Source organism: Calidris pugnax, unplaced genomic scaffold (genome assembly GCF_001431845.1).
Source record: "Calidris pugnax isolate Ruff unplaced genomic scaffold, ASM143184v1 scaffold250, whole genome shotgun sequence".
Taxonomy (NCBI): Eukaryota; Metazoa; Chordata; class Aves; order Charadriiformes; family Scolopacidae; genus Calidris; species Calidris pugnax.
Genome location: NW_015090984.1, coordinates 631,628 through 640,267, shown reverse-complemented (window position 1 = coordinate 640,267; position 8,640 = coordinate 631,628).

Below are 8,640 nucleotides of genomic sequence, written 5' to 3'. Positions count from 1 at the left end.
AGGATTGTATGTATGTAGTTTCTGTTTCTTGTAAGGACCCCTAAGGAAACCAGTTTTTGTTACTGGCCGCGTGGTGCTGAGCGGGAGGGGTCTGTGGGGCGCACGCCTGGAGTCGGGGGTCATCCTGGGGGCGAGCCAAGGAAAACTACTTTACCCACCGTCACCGGGTAGGAGTCACAGAAGATTCCAGAAGGTGAGGAGGGCATGCGCCAAAGAAAACACGCCTATCATTAGCATAGGCCAACCTTTGTATGAATATGTATTAGGAGAAGCGATATAAACCCAAAACGGGACTTGCACGTGTGTGCCTTGGTTGAGCGGAGACTCCCGGTGCACCCAGCGCTGTTTGCTTGTCTTTACTCGTTTAATAAATTGTAAACTTTAATTGGAATCCTGATTGAGGCTAAATCATTTATCACATGGAGAACATGGAGAAATTAAACAAAAATTTGATGTTTACATTTATTTTGCTTTTGTTAGACATTAGTAACTCTAGCCAGAGCAGTCTGGAAGCTTGCTACCTAAGAACAAATACTGAAGCTAAGATGGATAGCTTGTCTAAACCCCATTCTTGTCCCAAGCTGGTCAATAACAAATCCGTCTGGAGTGAGTATAGAAGAATGCACTTAATTTCTTATTCTTTTGCCACAGCCTATCAGCTCACATCAGTTCCCAGTAGTTCCGGGATCCCCGATTTGCAGGTTGCATGTGGATGGTGTTGATAAATGAACAGTGATGGATCTATCCCTCATGAATTTGTCCAACTGGTTCCCTGCTATTCATAACAAATTCAACTTCATCCAGATCTTCCCTTCCGATAATCCTTGCATCTTCCAAAACTCACCTAAGGTTCTTAATAAAGGTTCTTAAGGCTTTCAGGAGAAAAGAAATTTTTTTTTGAAAGAGTACATAAAAAAAATTAGCTCTCACTAACATGCTTTTCACCATTCTTAAACATGCTACTAGTTTAAGCACCTAAAGACACATAGAACTCAAAACCTGACCTGTGATAAAGGAACACTGTTATAAAAAAGTCTTGAGTTTTTATTTATTTCTTAGTTATTCAGAATTAAGTGTTTTAGGTGATTCACTGCAGCTACTGTCCATCAGAAAGTTAATTTACCTTTCTGCCAAGTACCTATTCAAGCAATATAAGCTGGGTTGCACCCATCCATGTATGTTTAAAATTTGCAATGAAATGGTCTAACATTACCAAGATCAAAATCAGTAGAGTGGATAATACCAAGGTTAAATGTAAGGTCACTTTTGCTTCTGTAAAATGCGCAGCATACAGGCAGGTTCCCATTAACTCACAGCATGCAGAAAGAGATGCTCTCTTGAATAGCCACACAGTCCCTTTTTGGACTGGATACGCAACTTTCCAAAATTTTAAAGAGTTCTCAAGAGAGCATCTCCATTCCAAACCCCTTCATAATAAAGAGGGGGGGGGTGAAGTGTAGAAAAATGAAATTCCATATTAATACATTGCCCAAGAAAAATCAAGATGGACTAAAATAAAGTCTTTCACCGTCTCAAGCAGGTGAAAAGACAATAATTTAAATTAAGATACTGAATTTAAATATAATCAAAGCTATTTCCAAATGTACTTGAAAATGAACCCTAGGTTGTCCAGAATGGAAAAAAAAAAAAAAAAAAAGTAATCGAATATTTCAAAGGGTATATATGTTAGTCATGAAGTTCTAGCATCAGTCAAGCCTCTAGAAGAAGTTCTTGGCTAACCAAAGTCAGAATTGTTTATCATGTTCTTTCAAAGGTGAAGCCTTATTTCTTCATTTGAAAAGCAAGTAATTTCTCTCAGTTTACTCATTCAAACTTAGGATAAAACAGTCTAATTTTTATAGATCACAAAAAGAAGGCAAAGTGCAACTCAACACTAAAATCAATAGCTCTACAAATACTACATAGCAAGAAAAAACTATTGAATTCATAAATGTGTTTTCCTTTTCTCTGACTTTCCTTAGCTGTTTTATTCTCAGTACACTGACATGTAATCATATGTTTGCCTTTTAAGACCGTTTTACCAAGCTTGCTGTCTAAATTTAATTTCATTATGTTCCTAATTAATAAGAGCTCAGCATCAAAATATAAACTAATATTATCAAGGAAAAAAAAACAAACCACCATGCAATTTTCTAAATGGCTAAAATACAGAACATAAGCCAATAAAATGCTAGCTACATAAATTGCTTAAACGTGCCTGTAAGTGACCTTATTTCCTCACAAAAAACTAGCAAATGCAGTACAAAAGCTACATTAAATTGAAAATATCATAGTTATTAATCAGTAAGATTCAGGGCTTTTTTAGATGAATGCTCCCAAGCTAAACCAAAAAATGTAATCCAAATAGGTATCCTACTTGGCAATTTAAATTAATTAAAATCAATCTAACCTAGTTTTTATGTGAGATGCTTTTGTGTGGTAGTCTAAGGGTTTTGTTTGAGGCTTTTTTCCTCCACTTTAAAGGTGGACTAAAAGCATGCACAAATTAGTATTTGTTGTCAGATGTACACAAGGAATCTTCTAATTTCATTCCCCTATTTTTTTACGCCTCCGTTACTTATCAGTGCTAACGTGTTTCTCTAAAATATATAAATTACAGTATATAAACTAATAATCTATATATTTTTATATATTTACATATAAAATATATGTTAAAATAGTAGTATATATTTTTTGTATATTTTGCAGTTCTCTGTTCTGTAAGATACATCGATAATTTAACAATGATATCAGAACTCCTTCAACCAACCTCAGTTACACCATGGAAAAAAGCCACCCATTAGGGAGCAAGGTCAGCTCTCCATTGCCTCTGCACCCGGACAGGTCCTCACAGCTGTGCACGGCCCTTGTGTTCCACCTTCAGCTCCTGGTCCCAGCCCCAGCCCAACCATCTGCTCGCAGCCCCCGGGGGTGCCCTGGGCCAGAGGGGCACTGTGGCAGGGCAGCCTGGAGCACCCACCCCGCTGTCCCGACTGTCGCACGGGGTGTGTTTGTCTCCCTGCAGCCCTACCTCGGTCTGACGAGTTCACCATGACCTTGCTCACCACCTTGCTGAATGCAACGGAAGCAAGGCAGGCTGGCACAAACGTAGGCTAAGTAAAATCAACATAGTAAGGGATATAATATTTTGTCTTATGACAGCACTTATTTATAAGGTACAAAGCTGCAAACCTTAACTGGATTGTTTCTCTGGAATGTAAAGCAAATTGCTAATTTGTTACTGGGGTGGGGCGAATGCTGAAGCACAACCAGGTATGAATGGGGCAGTTATGAGACCAGAATGTAACAGCTTTTAAGCGGCTACAGGTTGATTATTAAAAATGGTCCTGTTAAAAAATTTAAATTATTAAATGTGTCAAATGCTTAATCTGTAGATGCCTGATAGTTGAGAAGTCTTCAGCCTCCTCCCAAATACACTCACGCCTAAGCACCAGCGCATATATACAAGTCCAGGCACCAGACACTTGCTGAGCCTTTCTTTGCTGCCTCACAACTCCTCCTACAACCACCAGCACAAGCAACCCGGGACACATACAATGACAAGAGTGATCTGTGATCAAGAATTTCCCCAGAAAGTCCTGCACCTTTCTGCTACCTTCCTTCATCAGCCTCCAACAGACCTGCTTGGTGTCACCTCTCCACTTACACCACAAATATTGCTCTCCATGCTCTTCCCACGCATTGTCTAACTCCATGCTCAGCAGCTGCCAACTGACAAGACAGGAAATCACCTGAGAAGCTGGCTTAACATAACCAACCTCAACTGCAAACAAGATCAACCAAAGTTGCCACAGTCTAACTCTCTGGTACAGGCAAAAGAGCATTCTCCCCCTGTCCCCCACCCCCCAATTGACACACCTCTTTACCAACCTACCTATATAGAGAGGTATCTTGAGAAGAATAACTATTGTTTATTTTTAAGCTTAAAACGTATGCTTGGTATAATGAAGATTTTTATCTCAGTTCTAAAGACAACATCCACCTTGATTTTAAGTCTATAACCTGGAGTTACAGACTAACACAGGTTTCCCAAGGCAGAATTGCCCCTTGATGCAACCACAACAGTCCTGTCACTTCATTATTCTTAGAAAAATTAAAGGGACAAAAAAAATCAAGCAGCTGCAAAAAATTTTTTCATAAAACATGCATAGCACAGAGTTCACCTGTGAACATTTTCCAGTGCTGCTCCACTCAGCACTATATGGAAACTAAAATGCAAAGTAAAACTACGGTTTATATTGGATGTGTTTATCAGATGTTAGGCAGAAGGCAAAGTCCCTTCAGCTACTAAACAAGTGAATCAAAATCCTAAAGAGTAGTGAGTTCACATTTTTCTCTTCTTTTAAAACATGTTTGTGTAACTATACCAGCCTGTTTGATAGTTTGCAAAACTTGCGGAGCTGCCTGAACACAGTGCAGTGTGACACAAATTCTAACTTTATTACCTTACCTTTCAAAGGACAAGGCAACATGTATAAACATGAACATATTTTAAAAAAAAAAATCACATACAATACTTCATTTCAAAAGCAAACCTAGGTTAAAGATAATTTTTATCTTTATCTGCAGTTTTTATCTGCAGTTTTTAGCAGCAGAATACACTTTTGCCAATATAAACTCCCTTAGTGCTGGGGCCTTGGTTTCCTAATCATACCAGTAAACCCATACTAGTTAAACTCTGTCATACAGCATCCCTACAACTCCCTACAAAATAAAGTCTTGTTGACAGTCTTACTCCAGCTATTTCTCCACAACCTTGACCCTAAGCCCCAGTTAGAGTACATAAGGTTCACCTGCACTTTTCCAAAACTGTAGAAGCTAGGAAGCAAAATGAGAACTAGATGCAGAGCTACCTACAACTGTGTAGTGGATATTTGCTGAGTAGGGTTCTCTCAGAAACACCCGCTTACAAAGTAATTCACAAACAGAGACTCCTTTTAACCACCCACCTGAACCGCTGGGATCATTGCAGGATGTCTTGCAGCAAGAACTGAACAGAATGAAAAATAATCAGAAATGTCGACATGCTTAGATGCCAGGAGACCCTGCATGGGAAGGCTAAGCTATGCTGTTAGTCTCACTGAAATCAGTTGAGAGCAGGCACAGGCAAACTGAAGTTGCCGAAGTCACAGCTCCTATTTTTCCAGCTACAACAAACGGTGCGTGCGTGTGCAGTTTGTTTGCAGTTTGGAAGTATTAAAATGTATTCAAAGCAGTACAAAATAAATCCCCAAGATACTCCCTTGACACAAGTCTTAGTGTTAGTTAACAGTAAACATTGAAGTAAAATTTTAACACTGTGTACATATAATTGAAACAAATTAGATCACGCTATTGAATTAATAACCCAGCAATTATTACACAAACAAAACATAGCTGTAGGAACCACAAACATTAGCCAAAACCACAAAGCCTCTACTACTGAGTCTCTTTCAAATCAAAATGAAATAATGTTTTTAAATTAAAAAAGAAACAAAGAAACCAAAGAGTAGTATTTCCTTGGGCTCTGGCCAGGAATGCCAAGTTCCATGGCCTGCAGTATGTTTTCACCACAAAGTAATAAATTCTGCCATGCGTGAAGTTATAACGGCAGTAGCAATTTTTAACTATGGTACTAGTAACAGTAACAGCTTTTAACAGGTTTCATGAAACTAGTAATTCTATTTTATTATTTGAGTTTAACAACCAGGTATTTTTCCTCTCCTCCTTTTTTTGAACAGTCTTAAAAAAATCCGAACACCAAAACTGACAAACAAGCCCAAAAACCCCAAACCAACACAGCAAGATTTTGGCAAGGGAGTGGATGCAAAGAACAGACAGTTGCAAGTGTCAACAGATGCAGGGTATTATGCTTTCCACTGATTTCCTTCCTTCAGTTTTTTCAGTTAAATTAATTTTTAACTCACATCATCTCCAATTGGAAAGGGACATTTTGTCCTACAGTTAAGTGAAGAATTGGGGGACAGCAGTAGGAGGAGAAAAGGGCTTGGAGTGACAAGAACAAGAGGCACTTCAGGATCAACATTACAGGCTGAGGGGCACTGCAACAGACAGGAGGAAACAAGAACCCTGCATCCGATCACAACACAATGAGATTGGAATAACTGAAACATGGCAGGAATGACCAAGTTGTGATGGACAGACAGATGTTCTTCAGGAAGTGCAGACAGGGAAGATGTAGGTGAATGGCTGCCTTTACACAAAAAAGCTGTGTGGATATATGGTGCTCTTTCAGGGGACAGCAGCTGGGTGGAGCTTGTGGGTCCAGTAGAGGCCAGTAAGTGTGGCATCACAGCAGAAACAGCTTTCTTACAGACCTCCCAAGTAGAAGCAGCACCCTAAAGAACTTGAGGATTGCTCTTCATCACAGCCCTGGTTCTTATGAATGATTTTAATCTCCTTAACATATGCTGGAAAGGCAACAGAGTAGGAGGGGACACAGTGGTAAGGAGATTTCTAGAAAGAGTATCTCCTTCATATAGGTACTGTATGGGTTAATCTGGGATGGCTAAGCACATCTGGTATTCACTAGCAGGGCAATACTAACTATGGATATAAAAAAAACACTGGGAGCCTTGATGGTAGTGACCATGGCATAGGGGAGTTCAAGATCCTGAGGGCAGAGAGGAAGGATAGTAGCAGAGTACAGACCATGAAAGCAGACTTGGGGAGTGGTAGGTGTGATCCCATTGAAAAGCTGCAACGAAGGGTCAAGGATCACAAGAAAACTGTCAGGTCTTTAAGAACATTCTCCAAGCGCAAGAACAGTCCAGCCTAATACTCAGGAAACTAAGAAATCAGGCAGACATATCAGGAAACCAGCCCAGCCAAGGAATAAACTCCATTGCAAAAAGGCAGCTTATGGGAGGTGAAAGCAAGGTTAGGCTATGAAGGAGAAATTTAGAAATGTTGCCTGGGCATGCAGGAATGGTATTAGGAAAAGCAGCAGCTCTGCTGAGTTAAGACCTGCAAGACCATAAGGATAACATTAGCAGTAAAAGACTGAACAAGGAAAACATGGAATAGTAACTCAATGGAGTGGGTGATTTAGTGACACCAGAAATAGATAAGGCAGAGGTACCTAATGTCTTCTTTGCCTTTATTTTTCACATTTTCAAGAAAGGTCTTTCAGTATCCTTACAGACAGGATTCAGGGAGGGAAAGGATGGCCATCATGATGATGATGGCTGATGATGATTTAAGTCAGAAATCCCCTAAGCAAATTTGAACTATGCAGTATCTCCATCAATGAGATATCAGACAGTGCAATCAAGTGCACCCCTCAGCAAGTTTGCAGATGACACCAAGCTGCCTGGTGTGGTTGACATGCCTGAGGGATGGGATGTCATCCAGAGGGACCTGGACATGCTCAAGAAGTGGGCCTGTGTGATCCTCATAATGTTCAACAAGGCCAAGTGCTAGGTCTTGCTCCTGGGTCAGGGCAACCCCTGGTACCAATACAGGCTGGGGATGAAGGTATTGAGAGCAGCTTACCGAGAAGGACTTCAGGGTACTGGTGGATGAAAAGCTGGACAAGACCCATGTAATGTGCGCTTGCAGGCCACAAGACCAACCCTGGGCTGCCTCAAAAGAAGTGTGGCCAGCAGGTTCAGGGAGTGATTCTGCCCCTCTACTCTGTTCTGGTGAGGCCCCACCTGGAGTACTGCATCCAGCTCTGCAGCGCTTGGCACAGGAAAAAAACATAGACCTGTTGGAGCAGGTCCAGCGGAGGGCCACAAATATGATCAGAGGGCTGAAGAACCTCTCCTATGAGGAAAGGCTGAGAGAGTTGGGCTTGTTCAGCCTGGAGAAGAGAAGGCTCCAGGGAGACCTTATTGTGGCCTTTCAATACCTAACTGGGGCTTATAAAAAAGATGGGGACAAACTTTTTATCAGGGCCTGGTGTTACAGGACAAGGAGTAATGGTTTTAAACTGAGGACACTTCGCCCCCCCATTTGCGCCTACTTTTGCACAGGCACGAACAATACCACCCAGTGTGGATCTCAGAATCTGGACAACAGCACCTGCACTACATCAGCAGGTTCACTAATGAGCAAAACAGGACATTCCATATGTATGACTTGTTAATTGGCACACATCTTATTATGCACCCCTGCAGTGCTTCAGTCCTGAGCAATGCTCCAGTGTGTCAGGTCCCCACCTGATTAGCATTGGTGTCCCAGGGCTCCCACTGTGGCCAAGCTAGACTTTCATTAAAGCTTAAGCTGTCACTTGGCAAGTGCCGTGCCTCACCCCAAGGGATCTCTACCTTCTTTCTATGTATAACACCCTACTATGACCAAAATCACACAAAAGCTGGTATCTTTATCAGGCTGATTAACTTTCTTCATTTTTATACCTTATCCTCTTCAACCCAGTGTAAATAATTCTTTCATCATTATAAAGGGAAGAAAGGAGACCTGAGAAGGAAGCATTTTCACTTGTGTTATCATACATAGCACCAAAGAAAAAAAAATAGTAGTAGTAATAGCATAGTAGTAGATCCAGTCACAGGAGTATTAATCAAAGCATCAGAAACTGGATGTCAAAACAGGAGCCAAAACCTCTGGGTACTCCAGTTGCAGTAGGCTGGGTATAAGGAACCATTCTTACCATCC